Below are 19,880 nucleotides of genomic sequence, written 5' to 3'. Positions count from 1 at the left end.
CATGGGTTTATCTCTGGGCATTCTATCCTGTACCATTGATCTATATTTCTGTTTTTGTGACAGTACCATACTGTCTTGATTACTGTAGCTTTGTGGTATAGTCTGAAGTCAGGGAGCCTGATTCCTCCAATTTTCTTTCTCAAGATTCCTTTGGCTATTCGGGGTCTTTTGTGTTTCCATATGAATTGTAAAATTTTTTGTTCTAATTTTGTGAAGAATGCCATTGGTAGTTTGATAGGGATTGCATTGAATCTGTAGATTACTTTGGGTAGTATAGTCATTTTCACAATATTGATTCTTCCAATCTAAGAACATGGTGTATTTCTTCATCTGTTTATGTCATCTTTGATTTCTTTCATCAGTGTTTTATAGTTTTCTGAGTACAAGTCTTTCACCTCCTTAGGCAGGTTTATTCCTAGGTATTTTATTCTTTTTGTTGAGATGGTGAATGGGAGTGTTTCCTTAATTTCTCTTTCTGATTTTTCATTGGTGGTGTATAGGAATGCCAGAGATTTCTGTGCATTAATTTTGTATCCTGCAACCTTACCAAATTCATTGATTAGTTCTAGTAGTTTTCGGGTGGTATCCTTAGGATTTTCTATGTATAGTATCATATCATCTGCAAACAGTGACAGTTTTACTTCTTCTTTTCCAATTTGTATTCCTTTTATTTCTTTTTCTTCTCTGATTGCTGTGGCTAGGACTTCCAAAACTATGTTGAATAAGAGTGGTGAGAGTGGACATCCTTGTCTTGTTCCTGATCTTAGTGGAAATGCTCTCAGTTTTCACCACTGAGTATGATGCTTGCTGTGGGGTTGGCATATATGGCCTTTATTATGTTGAGGTAGGTTCCCTCTATGCCCATTTTCTATCATAAATGGGTGTTGAATTTTTTCAGAAGCTTTTTCTGCGTTTATTGAGATGATCATATGGTTTTTATTCCTTAATTTGTTAATGTAGTGTATCACATTGATTGATTTGCGTATATTGAAGAATCCTTGCATCCCTGGGATATATCCCACTTGGTCATGGTATATGATCCTTTTAATGTGTTGTTGGATTCTGTTTGCTAGTATTTTGTTCAGGATTTTTGCATTTATGTTCATCAGTGATATTGGTCTATAATTTTCTTTTTTTGTGATATCTTTTTCTGGTTTTGGTGTCACAGTGATGGTGGCTTCGTAGAATGAATTCGGGAGTGTTTCTCCCTCTGCAATTTTTTGGAAGAGTTTGAGAAGGATGGGTGTTAGCTCTTCTCTAAATGTTTGATGGAATTCACCTGTGAAGCCATCTGGTCCTGGACTTTTGTTTGTTGCAAGATTTTAAATTATGGTTTCAATTTCATTACTTGTGATAGGTCTGTTTATATTTTCTAATTCTTCCTGGTTCAGTCTTGGAAAATTGTACCTTTCCAAGAATTTGTCCATTTCTTCGTGGTTGTCCATTTTACTGGCATATAAGTGTTTGTAGTAGTCTCTTATAATCCTTTGTATTTCTGTGGTGTCAGTTGTGATTTCTCCTTTTTCATTTCTAAGTTTATTGATTTGCGTCCTCTCCCTTTTTTTCTTGATGAGTCTGGCTAAGGGTTTATCAATTTTGTTTATCTTCTCAAAGAACTAGCTTTTAGTTTTATTGATCTTTGCTATTGTTTTCTTTGTTTCTATTACATTTATTTCTGCTTTCATCTTTATGATTTCTTTCCTTCTACTGACTTTTGGTTTTCTTCTTCTTTCTCTAGTTGTTTTAAGTGTAGGGTTAGATTGTTTATTTGATATTTTTCTTGTTTCTCAAGGTGAGATTTAATTGCTATAAACTTCCCTCTTAGAACTGCTTTTGCCGCGTCCCATAGGTTTTGGGTCGTCGTGTTTTTGTTGTCATTTGTTTCTATGTATTTTTTTATGTCTTCTTTGATTTCTTCAGTGATCTCTTGGTTATTTAGTAGCACACTGTTTAGCATCCTAGTATTTGTGGTTTTTACAGTTTTTTTCCTGTAATTGGTTTCCAATCTCATAGCACTGTGGTCAGAAAAGATGCTTGATACGATTTCAATTTTCTTAAATTTTCTGAGGCTTGATTTGTGACCGAAGATGTGATCTATCGTGGAGAATGTTCCGTGTGCACTTGAGAAGAAAGTGTATTCTGCCACTTTTGGGTGGAATGTTCTATAAATATCAATTAAGTATATCTTCTCTATTGTGTCATTTAACCTTATGTTTCCTTATTTATTTTCTGCTTGGATGATCTGTCCATTGGTGTAAGTGGGGTGTTTACGTCCCCTACTATTATTGTATTACTGTCGATTTCCCCTTTCATGGTTGTTAGCATTTGCCTTATGTATTGAGGTGCTCCTATGTTGGGTGCATATATATTTATAATTGTTATATCTTCTTGGATTGGTCCCTTGATCATTATGTAGTGTCCTTCCTTATGTCTTGTAACAGTCTTTTAGAGTCTATTTTATCTGATATGAGTATTGCTACTCCAGCTTTCTTTTGATTTCCATGTACATGGAATATCTTTTTCCATCCCTTCACTTTCAGTCTGTATGTGTCCCTAGGTCTGAAGTGGGTCTCTTGTAGATAGCATATATATGGGTCTTGTTTTTGTATCCATTCAGGCAATTTGTGTCTTTTGGTTGAGGCATTTAATCCATTTACATTCCAGGTTATTATCGATATGTATGTTCCTATTACCATTTTCTTAATTGTTTTGGGTTTGTTTTTGTGGGTCTTTTTCTTCTCTTGTGTTTCCTGCCTGGAGAAGTTTCTTTAGCATTTGTTGTAAAGCTGGTTTGGTGGTGTTGAATTCTCTTAGCTTTTGCTTGTCTGAAAAGCTTTTGATTTTTCTGTTGAATCTGAATGTGATTCTTGCTGGGTAGAGTAATCTTGATTGTAGGTGTTTCTCTTTCATCACTCTAAGTATATCCTGCCACTCCCTTCTGGCCTGCAGAGTTTCTGTTGAAAAATCAGCTGATTACCTTATGGGGATTCCTTTGTATGTTATTTTTTGTTTTTCCTTGCTGCTTTTAATATTTCTTGTTTGAATTTAATTTTTGTTAGTTTGATTAATACGTGTCTTGGTGTGTTTCTCCTAGGGTTTATCCTGTATGGGACTCTATGTGCTTCCTGGACTTGGATGACTATTTCCTTTCCCATGTCAGGGAAGTTTTTGACTATAATTTCACTTCAAATATTTTTTCAGAACTTTTCTGTTTGTCTTCTTCTTCTGGGACCCCTATAATTCGAATGTTGGTTCATTTAATGTTGTCTCAGAGGTGTCTGAGATTGTCTTCAATTCTTTTCATTCTTTTTTTTTTATTCTGCTCCTTGGCAGTTATTTCCACCATTTTGTCTTCCAGCTCACTTATTCGTTCTTCTGCCTCAGCTATTCTGTTATTGATTCCATCTAGTGCATTTTTCATTTCAGTTATTGTGTTGTTCATCTCTGTTCTTTATTTCTTCTAGATCTTTGTTAGACATTTCTTGTATTTTCTCAATCTGTGCTTCCATTCTATTTCTGAGATTCTAGATCATCTTTACTGTCATTACTCTGAATTCTTTTTCAGGTAGACTGCTTGTTTCCTCTTCATTTATTTGGTCTTGTAGGTTTTTACCTTGCTCCTTCATCTGTGACATATTTTTGCTGTCTCTTTTTTTTTTTTTTATGAGTGTGATTGTGTCCTGTCTTACTGGTTGTTTGGCCTGAGGCTTCCAACACTGGAGTTTGTAGGTTGTTGGGTAGAGCTGGGTCTTGGTGCTGAGATGAGGACCTATATGAGACCTCACTCCAATGAATATTCCCTGGGGTCTGAGGTTCTTTGTTAGTCCAGTGGTTCGGCCTCAGAGCTCCCACCACAGGAGCTTCGGTGCGACCCCTGGCTCTCACACCAAGATCCCACAAGCTGTGTGGGGTGGCAAAAAAAAAAAAAAAAAAGAGAGAGAACAATAACAAAGTAAAAAATAAAATTGGACTAGGAAACTAACAGATATGTTAGAAAGAATATAAAAATAAAAATATAGATGAACCAATAACCGGATGGTACAACAGTACCATAATAGTAAAAAAGAGGAGGAGGGAAAAAAAAAAAAAAAAAAGGAGGGGGAAAAGGCCTTGGCTGTGGAGGGCAGGGACTAAGCAAGGGCGAGGTTTGGGCAGTGGGTGGGGCCTATGCTTAGGACCCACAAGGCTGGTAAAGGCCCTGGGAGCTATGGGGGGTGGGGCTTAGGCTCAAGGAACAGAAGGGGCCCAGGTGTGCTCCCCACCCCTGGTTTCAGAAGGCGGGGGACCTCACCTGGGAGCCCAGCAGGCTTCCTGGGCTCAAGTGGGCAGGCCAAACGCCCTTGTCTCCTCTCCTGCTCCTCCCACCTGCCTCTCCTGTTCTCCCCTCGGCCTCCCTCCTATGCCCCCAGGACCAATGTGGCTGCGGGTAAGGGGGGCCCTGGAGGGCAGGGGACCGGCCTGGGAGCTCAGCAGGCTCCCAGGCCGAGTGGGCGGGGCAATCACCCTCTGCTCCTCTCCTGCTCCTCCTGGAGGGCCCCTCCCACCTGCCTCTCCTGATCTCCCTGGCCTCAGTAATGCTGATCCTGTCTGGCCTCCACTTCTCCTCCCCGCTCAGTCCCCCCACGTCCTACCGGTTCACTTGGGGGTTCCTCCTGTCTCCTTGGGTGTCAAGGTCCCCACCGGTGGCCGGCAGGCGCCCTAGTTGTGGGGCAACGCTAACTTAGCATCTTCCCACACTGCCATCTTCGCCATCTATCCAACTACATACTCTTAATCACCGTTAAGTAGTTCATGCATTGAGAGAAGGTGGAAAGTTGTATCTGTTATGCATTATAAATTAGAGAGTCTTTATCAATGTCATTATGATTTTAATTTCAGAGCACCGAATAGCAATACAGACTCTAGATTCTATTATTCCTAGGCTCAGTGTTGGCTGTCTTTACTCTGAGTGGCCCCGATACACCAATGAGGAGGATTTCTAGGGGTTAGGGCTTTGATAGTGCTTTAGTTTTGGGAAAACCAGCTCAAATCTCACTCTATGAAGATTTCTCTCCTTACTACCTATTGTGGTGAACTCTCATGCCCTGAAGATTTCTTTAGCTGTACCCCTCAGGTTTGGATACCAAAGTTTCACAGACTGACGATTATTCTGAATATTTTATTATTTCTCACTTCACTCAAGTTACTTAGGAGTGCATTTTAAAGTTTCCCAGTACTTGAATTTGTTTTAAGCTGAAAATCTTATCAGAGCTCCTGTTGTGGATTTTTTTTTTCAAACTATTGAGATCCAACTACTAAACCATTGGATGTCACCTTAAAAAGTAGGAGTGAGGGGGCGGGGATAATGAGATAGTGATGGAGTGAGGAAAATCCAATATACCAACATGTTCTCAAGGTCACTACTGTGGTCAGTGGGAGCTCAGTTCCACTGGGAAATGTTCTGAATGTCTTCTCAAACTACCTGTTTGAAGGATGGGAGCCTGCTTTCTGCCAGCGGTAGAGGTTTGCCCTGGGCAGGGACATGGTAGAGGAAAGAGTGATAATTTTCCCATATTTCTGGGCAATGTTTGTATAGGCCAGTGGACTCCCACTGCTTCAGCTTCTGAGAAGGCCCTGAGACAGAACGCCTACAGACAAAGGCACGCCCATTCCTGCATTCAATAAGTATTGCACGCCTGCTAATTTTTCAGGCCTAGTGCTCGGCATTGGAGATGGAATGTTGAAATAAACCTGGTTCTTGTCCTTATGGAATTACAGTCTAGTGAAGCATCCTCTGCCAGAGCTTATACGGAAGGACATGAATGGAGTGTAGGGATCTGAAAGTCATTCAGTCCAGTTGAAACATAGAGGGTGAGAGGCAAGTCTAGATAGGTAATCAGGGGTCAGATACTAGAACACTTATATATAACGTTAAGGAGCTTGGGCTTCATTTTGAGGGCAGAAGTGTTTTTAGGCAGAGAGTGACATCATCATATTTGTATGTTAGAAAGAAATAAGCACTGTGGAGTAGGACATACGTAGAGGCAGGAGGATCTTGCAACAACACAGGTGACAGACAGAAGTGGCTCACGCTAGCCTTTTGTCAATGGTGGTGGATACGGGAGATATTTAGGAGGAAATTGTTTATCAGTTGGATGGGGAGGGTAAGAGAGAGTAAGCTGAAGGACATTACTCAGGTTTCTGGCTAGGGCAGCAGGGTAGATTGTAAAACTGTTTCTTGAGATGTAGAAAATGTAAGGTAGAGTAGGTTTTGGTGAGTTGGATTTTGGACATACTGAGTTTGGGCTTCTCTCATGGTTATGATGATCGCCTGTGTGTTGAGGAATGGACGGGCTCTCCCACTGAGAGGGCTTCAAACTAGGAAGGAGGGGAACCGGGACGGAGCTCTGGACCACCGCCACTTAAGAGATGGGCAGAGGAAGAGGCTGCTGCCGACAAGTGGCAGGAGGGTGTAGGAAGATGCGATTGGAGCTGTTGACAAGCAGGATGTTGGTGACCTTTGCAAAGCAGTTTCCGTGGAGTGCTGGCAGCCAGATTTCATTGAGTTGAAGAGTTACGGGAGTCGATGAAGTAGAGCCAGCTGGTGTGGACAACTGCTTCCAGGACATTTGCCTTTGTTTCAGTTTCTTAGAGCTGCTGGAACAAAGTACAACAAACTAGGTGGCTTAAAACCACAGAAATGTGTTCTCTTACAGTTCTGGAGGCTAGAGGCCTGAGATCAAGGAGTCAGTAGGACTGTACTCCATCTGAGATTCTGGGGAGAATCCTAGTTTGCCTCTTCCTAGTTTCTGGTGGTAGCTGTCAATCCTTGGTGTGCCTTGGCTTGTAGACACATCACTCCAATCCCTCTCTCCATCATCACATGACATTGTCTTTGTGTCTTTCTGTGTTTACGTGGCATGTTTCTCTTCTTATGAGGACATTGGTCATTAGGATTAGGTTCTACCCTAATGACCTCATCTTAACTTGGTTACATCTGCAAAGACCCTTTTTCCAAATACTGTCGCATTCTCCGGTACCAGGGGTTAGGACATCAGCATATGTTCTGGGGACGCAATTAATCCAGAACAGTCTTCAAAGGGGAGACTGGGAAAGCATGCTTAACATGAAAGGAAAAGTAGAGACTAGGGAACACTGAAGACAAGCTTCCCCATGTGACAATGGCTGGTCTTGACTAGAAGGTGGAGTTTCAGTTCAGAGAGTGACCAGCCAACCCCTCTTCCCATCTTCATTCCCTTTCGTTAGCTCCATCGGACCTCACACTGCAGACAACCACCACTGCGCATTCAGCAGGTTTCACCTCCTCTTGGCCATATCTTTCTTTAAGATTCACTTCTAAGGCATTGATATGGACAACTTTGTGTCCCGAGGCTGACAGTTAGGTATGTCCAGAGCATGGCCACTGCTGGCTTTCCCTGGAACTTGAGAGTGCTGTGTTCCTACCTTTTTCTTGTCAGACACGCACACACACACACACACACACACACACACACACACTCTGTATCTTGAGAATCATGAGTTCTAAGTGAGTCCGAGAGAGTCATAAAAAAAGCAGCCATTTTTTTTTTGTTTTCCATGCACAACTTCAAGTTGGAAATTGCCCTGCATCTTGGTATAACCTGGAGGTACACGCTTCTGTCCAGGGAGGTCACTAGGAAAGTGAGGGAATGGTGGGTTATTTTCTGGTTCACCCTCTCTGACTCCCGTGTGGCACCCTCTTCTGGTTCTCCCTCACTCCCCAGTTTTCCTCGCTCTCAGGCTGCTCTTGGCCTGCAACAAGATGCGTCTGGAATCAATTCCTTAGGATGCCTGCAGCTGTGATGGTAACCAGGACGCCAAAGACAAGTAAGCCAAGCTTCACCTTAGGGAGGGCAATGTGATAGGCCCTAAGGATATCCTGTTTCCACTAGGCAATCTGGGAGAGGAGTGGTGAGTGTGCCTGGGGACACGGGGGCTGGGCGGGGGGGAAGTCACTCTTCTTGGGTCAGGGTGTCCTCTTAAAGCACACCTGACTCAGAGAATGAGCACCTTGGTTAGTAGTGAACTACTTGGCTGCTAAGGTGTCAAGAGCCACCTGATTGAGAGCAAGACCCTTTGGAAATTGTATGGGCTGAATTGTGTCCCCCCCCAAATTCATACGTTGAATTCCCAATCCCCAGCACCCCAGAATGCCACTGTATTTGGAGGTAAGGCCTTTAAAGAGGTAATTAAGTTAAAACGAGGCCTTTAGGGTGGGCCTTAATCCAATGACTGGTGTCCTTATAAGAAGAAAAGATTCGAATCCACAGAGAGCCACCAGGGGTGTGTGTCCAAGAGGAAAGGCCATGTGAGGACACAGTGAGAAGGTGACCCTCTGTGTGCCAAGGAGAGAGGCCTCTGAAGAAACCTAACCTGCTGGCACCTCGACTGTGGACTTTTAGCTTCCAGAACTGTGAGAAGTAAATTTACATCGTTTAAGTCATGCAGTCTGTGGCATTTTGTTACGGCAGCCCTACGGAACTCATACAGGGATGGCCATCATTAAGTCTCCAGGAGGAGCGTCTGGAAGCTGGCCTGCCCCGTGACTGTGGTGCACTGTCCCCGTCAGGTGGCAGCACATCCTGGAGGGTCGGTCGGGGGACAGGCTGGGCGTGGGGTGGAGGAGCAGCTTTGTTTCCTCTTCGCCCCCAAGCTCAAGAGGTTGCCTTCTGCCACCTGGGCTTACGTTGCCCTTCGTCCGCTTAGCACGTGTGCCGCCAGCGATGTTCCACTTTACAAACTTAGAGTCCGGGGAGGGAAGCTAACTCTTCGTTCCAAGAAGTGATGATTTCCTACCTGCAATGAACCCTTGGAACATTCCCTTTTCAGGTTCATCTGGGGATGCAAACCTTCCCCATTTGAGGTGATAATAGGGAATCAGAAGCAAGCCATGTCACAGCACGTAGAGCTCTGATGTCACTCTGACTGATATTCTAATTCTCAAACTTATAGAGATGTGTACCTGGCAGTAGGAAGACTCCTCTTTTGTGACTACAGGAAGAAATAAAAAGTGTGTGGCACTCCCAGTTTGCCTGGGAGTGATGAAGGATATGAAGGGTAGGACAAAAATGAATCACCTTTTCTGGGTAAAAGAGCTGTCGAAGTCTTCTGTCCAGACAGCTTTACAGAGCAATCCATCTTTCATTTGACTTCTTCTCATGAGCTATACAAGGTCTGTATCAGTACTACTCGTGCTTGTTTATTCATTAATTCCACAAAAACTTATTGAGCTGCTTTGCTAGATCCAAAAACAAATCATAAGGCACAATCCCTGCCCTTGAGGAAGTCAAGGTCTGGCCTGGTGAGAAATCCCTCCATTGGGAATGCTAACGTAGAGGTAAGATGCCAGGTGGGAGAGGGCCGCAGAGGAGGGCCGGTTGGTCAGGGAAGGCTGCAGGGAGGAGGAGACATCTGAGCAGGAGTTTGCCAAGGGAGGGCAGCGTTAGACAAGGTGGCCTGTGCACAGAGAGGAGTGGGGTGTGAAGGGCTTGGTGTGCTCAGGGGATGCTGACTGGTCCAGTTTTTGGATCCTCACATGAACAGATGGACAGGAGAGAAGACCAGATGAGGGGCCAGTTGGTGAAGGGTCAGATATATTCTGTTTAAGATTCTGTTCTTGATCCCATAGGCCACGGGGAGCCAGAGAGAAGTTTTGAATTGAGAGATTGAACATACAAGCAGACAATGGCCAGACCATATAGAAAACAGAGCTCCCATAACACTCTGCAGCAACCAGCCCAGGAAGCCAGTCTGCTATCTACAAGTCAGACTTGTAGGAAGTCAGATCACTAGCTCTAGAAACAGTCCAGGAAGCCAAACAGTAACCCCCAGACAACCAGCACTTGATTCCTAACTTAGAGCTTCTCTAATTTTTGTCTCCACTTCCAACTTAGGACCAACCAGAGAAAACCAAATATGTACCACTAACCAACCACATTGGAAACCCCATTTCTGTTGAACTCACCGGCAGCTTCTCAATGCCAACAGCCTTCAATCAGGGCACGCCTGAAGCCTTCCCTTTTTTCTACTATGACGCTTTCCCACTCCTCTGCCTGCCTTTCAGTCTCTGCCAAAATGCAAGCAATGGCGGCCAACTCCCCTGCTAGAGCAAGCTCAGAATAAGTGGCCTTTTCTTATTCTCATTTGGTTGGTCTTCACTTATTTCTGCAGAATCTGGGGAAGACAACTCACTCAGACAGTGTCTGGAGAACAGACAGTTGGCTACTGCAGTCACCTTCACGGTGGGCTGAACCCTGCTGAACTAGTAACTTACTCTTGTTTATTTGTGTGTTTCACTTTGTTTTTTCTGGCAGGTCCAGAGAAGGGCCAGGGCCCCGGACTTGAGGATCAAGGACAGGACCCAAGGATCCTCCTCTTGGGGAGATAAGGGTTCTCAACAGTGGCGCTCCAGGTCGGGGCTAAGGACAGAGACATCCCGGCAGGCCCGGGCGAAGCTGTGGATGGAGGACCGGCTGAGCAGCTGTGTCTGATAGTGAGTTTCAGGTTGTTCCCCTCTCTGCTCTAATTTCCCTTTGTGAGTCCTAAGCCCTCTGCAAAGCCTATACTACAAGATATCAGCTGTATTTTGTGGAGTGGAGGGAGGTGCCTATCCCACTTTCGGAGGTGGTGAGCATTGCCCAGCATGGTGGAGAAGGCTAGACAGCCCCTCGGCGCTTGGGCGCCCACAAAGCTCAGAGGACTTGATAGCACTCAGGACACTCAGCACTTAGGATTTGCTTATTCTCTTTCTTTAGTCATTTCAGTCACATAATCTTTTAAGCATCAAAAAACCTCAGTGTGATTACTTCCACATAATCACTGATTTTGACTATTTCTAGTAGTCACTTATTTGCATCAACTCCCATATAGGTAAAATGTGAAGGTGTCGGGGTTTTTTTTTGCACTTCAGAAAATATATTATTATCTGAACAGCTTGATGAGTATGCCTATGAATTTTTACTATATATTTCCTTAGTGAAATGTAGGGTGGTTGCTTTTTGATGTATTTATTTCAAGATTTTGGGTCGTTTTATGGGCAGTGCTCTAGAACAGTGGTGGCTTGGGGGACCAAAGCGCTCAGGACCTATGCTTTCACGTCCCTTGTTACCTGTGCTCAGGGGCACCGTTTAGCCATGTGACTGGCATTGGGAGCCAGCATGGAAAAGAACGAAAGGCTGGCAGAGTCCAGACCCCAGACCGTCTGCTGGTCAGTCACATGGGGCTGCTCAACTAAGAGGCTCCTGGAAGTGGCCTGTGAAGCTTTCCTTCCACCTCAGATGGGAAGCTCCACTGAAGCTGTCATGTTTACCCCTCTGTGATAGAGTCTAAGACAGCGGCTCGCATGTTACAGGTGCTCAAGAAATATGCATTGATTGAATGCGAACTTACAGGTACCCTTGTGATCTGCTCTGGTTTCTCCCTCTCCAGGCCTTCCTTAGGAAATAGGGTAATTAAACAGAGCAGAGGACGTTACCTAATATATAATATAAAGATATATAAAATGTCGTATCTATAATATAAAGAAGAATCAAAAGTAAGATGATATGGCAGTTATATGTTTCGTAAATTTTTCCATGTATTCTTAAGCTTGTTACGTCCTGTAAAAAATTTCAGATTCACACATACTTAATTAAAAATGAAAATTCGTTTATTTGTACTTCTAACTTTGCCCAAAATGTAAATTAAAATTACTTTGCTGAATACAAGCTAACTTAGAAAAACACAGTGAGATATTAGTCCAACACAAGAAATTTTGTTTTTTCAGCATTGCCTTGAAGTGTCCTTTCATATTATACAGTTTTTTAAAATCTTATTTTATTTGGGAGAATGAACTGGTCAGCATACTCATGAATCCTGTGGGACACTATATTATGTCCCATGAATAGTTTTCACATTTAAAGAAATGTTTAAGTAATCTCAGCAAGTCTTAACAGTTTTTCTGCTCATGTGAAATGAGTGTTGTTTTTTAAGGATCTCAGGTGCTGAGAATTGAGTTAGTCATTGATCAGACTCTTTATTAATGACACAACATCATTGGTCCAGAAGGGCTGCACCTAAGTTCTCTTTCATTTTCCTTTAATCCTTTTTCTTCATCTCCTGCCTGCAGTTCCATGCTTCTCATTCCCTAGTGTATTTAAGGTTTGTCCTCCAAGCCGTCTTCTATATTTTGAATGTATTTCCTTGAAAAACTATATAATAATATTTATACTGTGTAAGTTTTAAAATTTTATATAAATGATATTGTGGTATAAATCTCATTCCGCTTCTAACTTTCATAAAATATTGGTTTTTTTCAAGACCTATCCATGTTACTTTGTATAATATGCTTCTGACTGGTAGGTATGATTCTATTGCATTCACATGCCATAGCTTATGTCTTCCTCTCCTCCTGGTTACTTGGGTTGTTCCCAGCTGCTCCCACTTCTACAAAAGCATGTCTTCTTGTGAATCTACCCTGTGCTTTCTTTGGGTTTTTTGAGTTTGAAGGGTTCCTGAGATCCTACAGTTTGAGAACCAATGACTTAGGCTGCACCAGTACTGGCAAAAATAATCAATTATCAAATTTACTTTAAGTTCATGTTAAGTGAAGTATTGTCTTATCCTGATGTGTTCACTCATCAGTAAGGTACATCATGTACTTTTTTTTCACCACTAAGAGAAAGGTGAATTAGCTTCTAAGTGTAGAAGGTCCCTTTCTTCCTCCTAGGGGAGTTGAAAGGATGGAGGCATTTCAGGGGGCGAGGAAAGCACAGTCTGTGAGTGTGTAAGGACGGGAAGCTTGGCAGCCCCGTGTAGAGGGGAGGTGCTGAGCCCCCAACCATCAGAACTCTCAGAGGCCAGCTGGGAAGTTTTCATCTCATTCCAGGCAAAGACCAGGGGCCGCAGTCTGGGATTAGAGCTGTTTGTGCTGAGCGACGACATTCAGGATCCTACTCTAAAGACCGATTTCTGGTCATAAGTGGTCTTCCCAGCCTGAGACTGGTGAATAACGCTGAAGCCCTTTCCTTCAGCTTGACGTCCCTTTTTTTTTTTTTTTTAACGTCTTTATTGGAGTATAATTGCTTTACAATGGTGTGTTAGTTTCTGCTTTATAACAAAGTGAATCAGCTATACATATACATATATCCCCATATCTCCTCCCTCTTGCGTCTCCCTCCCACCCTCCCTATCCCACCCCTCTAGGTGGACACAAAGCACCAAGCTGATCTCTCTGTGCTATGCAGTTGCTTCCCACTAGCTATCTATTTTACATTTGGTAGTGTATATATGTCCATGCCACTCTCTCACTTCGTCCCGGCTTACCCTTCCCCCTAATCCTGGTAGCTGCCCTACAACAGTTACAGTAACTGAACTCGGTACCCCACTGCTCGGGCAGTCTGCCCCTGCTCCTCTTTCACCCCAGGTTCTTGCCCTCCAGATATCATGGGGCAGGTGCTGAGAGGATGAAATCAGGGTCCTGGATCCTCAACGGCCAGAGAAATAATAAATCGAGATGAGAGATTCAAATGTAATTTACCTATTGCTTAAAAATATTCTAGTACTTTGGCCTGTCATTGTTAGGTGGCTGCCAGCGCTATGTGATGTGTGGCAGTGTGTGTACAAAATTCAACAAACCCTCTTATTTTCACCATATAGAATAAACAACCTTTGTCATTTTGTCACATTCGCTTCCAGGATTTTCTCTTTACATTTTTTTAAAAAAGAAATCATTAGGATAAAGCAAAGTGAAAATCACCTTCAACCATTACCTCTAGGCTCATTCCTTCTGTTCCCCTCCCTCACCTCCCACCCAAGGCAATTACGACCACGAGTGTGTTATGTATGATTTCAGTCCTTTTTTAATGTCTAAAACTACATTTGTAACTATAGATCCATAAGCAAGATTTAATAGTGTAGTTATTTTTTTTTAAAGTTTACATAGATGATTTAATAGAGTACATATATCATTTTCACATCACTCAGGTTTTTGAGATTATCTGTATCTATCATCTATTTATTGATAGAGTCACTCTTTTCAATGTCTCTACAATATTTCATCATATGATTAAGATAGGTTTTGTTTAACTGTTCCTCTATTGATAAGCATTTGGGTTTTTCTATTTTTTCACTGTTAGAAACAGTGTGGAAATACCCATCATTCTTCATTTATGTCTCCTTGCATACACATGTGTTTTTTAAGCTACAATTAAAAGTGGAAGTACTGAATTGTAGGGCATGTGCAACCTGAACTTGCTAAAAAATGCTTGTATCCATTTATACTCCCGCCTGTACTACTATGTCAGTTTCTAATTCCCCATATATTGGCCAACGCTTGGCATTGTCATGCCTTTTATTTATTTTTTAAGATTTTTTTTTGATGTGGACCATTTTTAGAGTCTTTATTGAATTTGTTACAATATAGCTTCTGTTTTATGTTTTTGTTTTTTTTGGCCACGAGGCATTTGGGATCCTAGCTCCCCAACCAGGGATCAAACCCACACCCCCTGCATTGGAAGGCGAAGTCAACCACTGGACCGCCAGGGAAGTCCCTGTCATGCCTTTTAGTTTTTAGCTTGAGCCTGATTAAATTTGAGCATATTTTCATATAATTATGGACCATTGGCTTTTTTGTTCTCTAAATTAATGGCCTGTTCATATCTTTTGCTCATGTTTCTATTTTTTAAAATTCATTTGTAGGAATTCTTTAAATCATCTTGGTAGAAAACCTTTGTCGGTTATATACATTAAAAAATATTCTAGAGCTATGTGGTTTGTTTTTAATTTTATTTTACTGTCTCAATAAACAAAAGTGTCTTTGTTTTAATGAAGTCAGATTAATTAATATTTTCCTTTATGGTTTGTGTTTTTGGAAAGTTTTTGACGTCTTTTCCATGCCCTGATAACATAAAGATTTCACTAGTACTTTATTTTAAATAAAGTTTTGTTTTTCATTTGTAGACTTCTAGCCAATCTAGAATATATTTTTGTGAGTAGTGTAAGATAGAGATACAATATTTTTTCCTTGTCACCAACCAGTTATTCCAGCAAAATTTGCAGAATGGCTCATTTTTCTCCTAAAGACTTGTAATACCACTCACCAGGCCTATATATGTATGTATGCTCACTTTTCCTTCATTTATTTTGTTCCTAGTCATTGTTACACATTGTAATATTTTTATAATATCTATTGTATATATTTTTTATTGTGGTAAAAGATACATAACATAACATCCACCATCTTAACCATTTTAAAGTATACAATTCAATGGCATTGTGTTCACAAAGTTGTGCAACTTCTACCACTATCTACTTCAAGAACTTTTTTGTCATCACAAACAGAAACTCTATACCTATTAAACAATAACTTTCTTTTCCCACCTCCCCCTATTCCCTGGTTACTTCTATTCTGTTTTTTCTGTCTCAGTGGATTTGAGGTATCACATGTAAGTGGAATCATACACTCTTTGTCCTTTTGTGTCTGGCTTATTTCACGTAGCATAAATGTTTTTAAGTTTCATCCATGTAGCATGTATCAGAATTTCATTTCCTTTTTAAAGCTCAATAATATCCCGTTGTATGTATATACCATATTTTGTTTATTTATTCATCTGTTGATGGACATTTGGGTTTTATTCCCCTTTGGTTATTGCGGTTAATGCTGCGCTATGAACATGGGTGTGCAAGTATCTGTTTGAGTCCCTGCTTTTAATTCTTTTGGGTATATGTCTGGAAGTGGAATTGCTGGATCACATGTTAATTCTATGTTTAACTTTTTGAGGAACTGCCATATTGTTTTACACAGAGGCTGTACCATTTTTCATTCCCACCAACAATACACAAAGTTTCCAATTTCTCCACATTCTTACCAACACTTGTTATTTTTTTTTCTTAAAAAAATATAATAGTCACCCTAATGAGTGTAAAGTGTTATTTCATTGTGGTTTTACTTTGCATTTCTCTAATGACTAATGATGTTGAGGATCTTTTCATGTGCTTGTTGGCCATTTGTATATATTCTTTGGAGAAATGTCTATTCAAGTCCTTTCCCCATCTTAGAATTGGGCTGTTTTTGTTGTTGTTGAGTTTTAGGAATTATTTATATATTCTGGAAATTCATCTTTTACCAGATGTATGATGTGCAAATATTTTCTCCCATTCTGCGAGTTGTCTTTTCATTCTCTTGATGGTGTGCTTGACATACAAAATTTTTAAATTTTGATGAAGTCCGCTTTATTTTCTCCTTTGTTTCCTGTACTTTTGGTGTCATATCCAAGAAATCATCACCAAATCCAATCTCATGAAGATTTTCCTCCATACTTCCTTGTAGGACTTTCATAGTTTCAGATCTTACAGTTAGGTCTTTTGTTTTAGTTATTGTGTTTTAATTATATAAGATAAGGGTCCAACATCACTCTTTTGTTTTGTTTGTGGATATCCAGTTTTCCCAACACCATTTGTCGAAGAGGCTATCCTTTCCCCACTGAATGGTCTTGACACCCTTGTTGAAAATTATTTGACCACATAGGTGAGGGTTTATTTCTGGGGTCTCTATTTTACTCCATTTGCTCTATATGTTTATCTTATGCAACTATCACACTGTTTTGATTACAATAGCTTTGTAGTAAGTTTTGAGATCAGGAAGTATGAGACCTCCAGCTTTATTCTTCATTTTTTTTTTTAAATAAATTTATTTATTTACTTTTGGCAGCATTGGGTCTTTGTTGCTGTGCGTGGGCTTTCTCTAGTTGCAGTGAGCAGGGGTTACTCTTTGTTGTGGTGCACGGGCTTCTCATTGCGGTGGCTTCTCTTGTTGCGGAGCACGGGCTTCAGTAGTTGTGGCATGTGGGCTCAGTAATTGTGGCTCGCTGGCTCTAGAGTGCAGGCTCAGTAGTTGTGGTGCACTGGCTTAGTTGCTCCACGGCATGTGGGATCTTCCTGGACCAGGGCTTGAACCTGTGTCCCCTGCATTGGCAGGCGGATTCTTAACCACTGCACCACCAGGGAAGCCCTGTTCTTCATTTTTAAGATTGTTTTGGCTTATTGGGGTCCCTTGAGAATTCATATGAATTTTGGGGTGAATTTCCCTATTTCTGCAAAAAACATCATTGGGATTTTGATAGGGATTGCACTGAATCTGTAGATTGTTTTGGGTAGTATTGACATCTTAACAGTATTAAGTCTTCCAATCCATGAACATGGGATGTCTTTCCATTTATTGGTATCATCTGTAATTTTTCAGCAACATTTTGTAGTTTTCAGTGTGCAGATCCTTGGGTAAATTAATTCCTAAGTCTTTTATTCTTTTTTGGTGCTGTTGTGAATGACATTATTTTCTTAATTTTTTTTCAGATGTTCATTGTAAGTGTATAGAAACACAGATAATTTTTGTGTTGATTTTATATCCTGCCACTTTGATGAATTAGTTTATTCGTTCTAACAGGTTTGTGTGTGTGTGCATCTGCATGGAATATTTAGGATTTTCTACATATATGTCCACTTCATCATGAACAGAGATAGTTTTATTTCTCCCTTTCCAATTTGGATGCTTTTTATTTATTTTTCTTGCCTAATTGCTCTGGCTAGGACTGCCAGTACTATATAAAATAGAAGTGGTGAAAGTGGACATCCTTGTCTTGATCTTAGAGGAAAACTTTCAGTCATTCACCATTGAGTATGGTGTTAGCTACGGGCTTTTCATATATGGCTTTTATTATGTTGAGGTAGCTTCTTCTTTTCCTAGTTTGTTGAGCATTTTATGATGAAATGTTGAGCATTTTAGAATTTTGTCATTTTTTATCCATCACCTGAGGTGATTGTGTGATTTTTGTCCTTCATTCTGTTAATATGGTATGTTACATATATTGATTTTTGTATGTTGAACCATCCCTGCACCCAGGGATAAATTCCACTTGGTCATGGGATATAATCCTTTTATTTTGCTGTTGAATTCTGTTTGCTAATATTTTGTTGAGGATTTTTGCATCAATGTTCATAAAGGGTATTGGTCTGTATTTTTTTTTTTTTTTTTCTTGTACTGTCTTTGTCTCGCTTTGGTATCAGGGTAATGCTGGCCTCATGCAATGAGTTTGGAAGCATTCCATCCTCTTTTGGAAGAGTTTGAGAATATTGTTCTAATTCTTCCTTTTATATTTTTAAAGGTGTGTTTTATGGCCCAGAATGTTTTCTATCTTGGTGAGTGTTCCCTGGGACCTTGAGGTGATGTGTATTCTGTTGTTGTTGGATGCAGCATTCTGAAAGTGTCAACTAGATTCAGTTGATTGATGGTGCTGTTCAGTTCTACTATGTCCTTACTGATTTTCTGCCTGTTGGAACTTGCAATTACTAGTAGAAGGGTGCTGGAGTTTCCAACTCTAATGGTAGATTTGTCTATTTCTCCTTGCAGTTCTCTCAGTTTTTGTCTCATGTATTTTGATGTTCTGCTGTCAGGAGCATACACATTAAGGATTGTTATGTTGTCCTAGAGATCGACATCTTTATCATTATATAATGCCCCTCTTTATCTCTGAAAATTTTCCATGCTCTGAAGCCTGCTTGGTCTGAAATTAATGTAACTATTCAAGTTTTCTTTTGATTAGTGTTAGCGTGGAATGTCTTTTTCTATCCTGTTAATCTGTATCTTTACAGTTAAAGTGTGTTTCTTACAGACAACACATATTGTGATCTTGTTTTTATTTTAATAATTCTCATGGCCTTTGGCTTTTAATGGGTATATTTAGATCATTTATATTTAAAGTGATTATTGATAGTTGGATTAATATCTACCATATTTGTTGAAAGTCAGGTATGGTGTGTCTGGTAAAATGAAATAGTCCTTTAATGTGAGGTTTTATGTTGATCTGCCTAGTAGTTATGCTGTGCTTATTGTTTGCTGTAACTGTAGGTGTCAGAGGCTAAAATTTCCCCCAGTGTCCTTATTTTATCTCCTCTGGTTTCTCTAGAGACCCCTTCTTAAATAGGGCCTTAGCCTTGCAAATCTTTCAGTTGTAATTCGTTATTACGTAGGAACCCTGTTGATATAGTGGTAAGGTGTGGGGAAGGGGTGTGATCTATAATCCTATGATTAGTTTTCAGTCTGTTATATGCCTGTGTCCCTGGTCTTGCCTTTCACTAGTGCTTTTCTGTTTTGTTTTGTTTTTTGTTTCCCCTCCCCTTAAGTAAGAAAAGAAGGCTAGAATGGGCTGGAGTTAGGTATTTTCCTTCTTCCAGGTTGGTTTGGCCCTGACAAAGTACTTTGCCTTGATTGCAGGCCTTTGTTAAGAAGAACAAAATGCAGCTGGGCATATTTCATAATGATCCTGTTCCCCTTCCCTTGCTGGAAACGGGAGGGGCCTTTTCTCTGATCTTCACCCTGAGAACCTGGTGGTGCTACTTAAAGAAAGCTCACAGGCATGTGGGTCTCCCTCTAAGACTATGTCCCCAAGAGATTTTATCTCCCGAGGTAATCCATGGCTCAGACTCTGGCAAGTCGAATTATTCAATAACCATTTTAGTGCTTCTACCAGCTGCTGGCTCCAGAGATAAATTGTGATTCTTTGAATTTGTAATAGGGAAGAACCTTCTGTATGGTATTACAAGTTAATCACTAAAGTGATGTTGCCTATAAGCTTAAATTATACTTAATGGTCCATTTCTCGGAACCCTGCTTCCCAGGTAATGAGCATTAAGCTAAAATACCTTTGTTTGGCTCACAAACATCCTGACCAGGCTCAGCTGTGAATGACTGCAGGGAGGAAGAAATTAACACGTCCCCTCCAGAGGCTGATGGGAACCAGGAAGTGTTTGGCTTTACTCCCTCCCCTTTCAGTACAAAAGGAGCCTGAATTCTAAGTCAGGCAAGATGGTTTTCTGGGGGGGGCGGCGGC

The 19,880-nt window shown here is 41.0% G+C and overlaps 1 protein-coding gene across 3 annotated transcripts in view; it reads left to right on the top strand.

Annotated features, from left to right (window-relative positions):
- LOC137752235 (phospholipid-transporting ATPase IB-like) overlaps positions 1 to 19,880 on the top strand; it is a 74,795-nt gene that overhangs the window by 3,777 nt on the left and 51,138 nt on the right. For all 3 annotated transcript variants that reach the window (XR_011071099.1, XR_011071098.1, XM_068527000.1), the window contains exon 2: positions 10,332 to 10,510. The gene's annotated coding sequence lies outside the window, so the exon portion shown is untranslated. The remainder of the gene's footprint in view (positions 1 to 10,331; positions 10,511 to 19,880) is intronic.

Source organism: Eschrichtius robustus, chromosome 18, assembly GCF_028021215.1.
Source record: "Eschrichtius robustus isolate mEscRob2 chromosome 18, mEscRob2.pri, whole genome shotgun sequence".
NCBI classification, from domain to species: Eukaryota; Metazoa; Chordata; class Mammalia; order Artiodactyla; family Eschrichtiidae; genus Eschrichtius; species Eschrichtius robustus.
The sequence above is the reverse complement of the archived record's forward strand: the minus strand, read 5'-3'. Positions and strand labels throughout refer to the sequence as shown.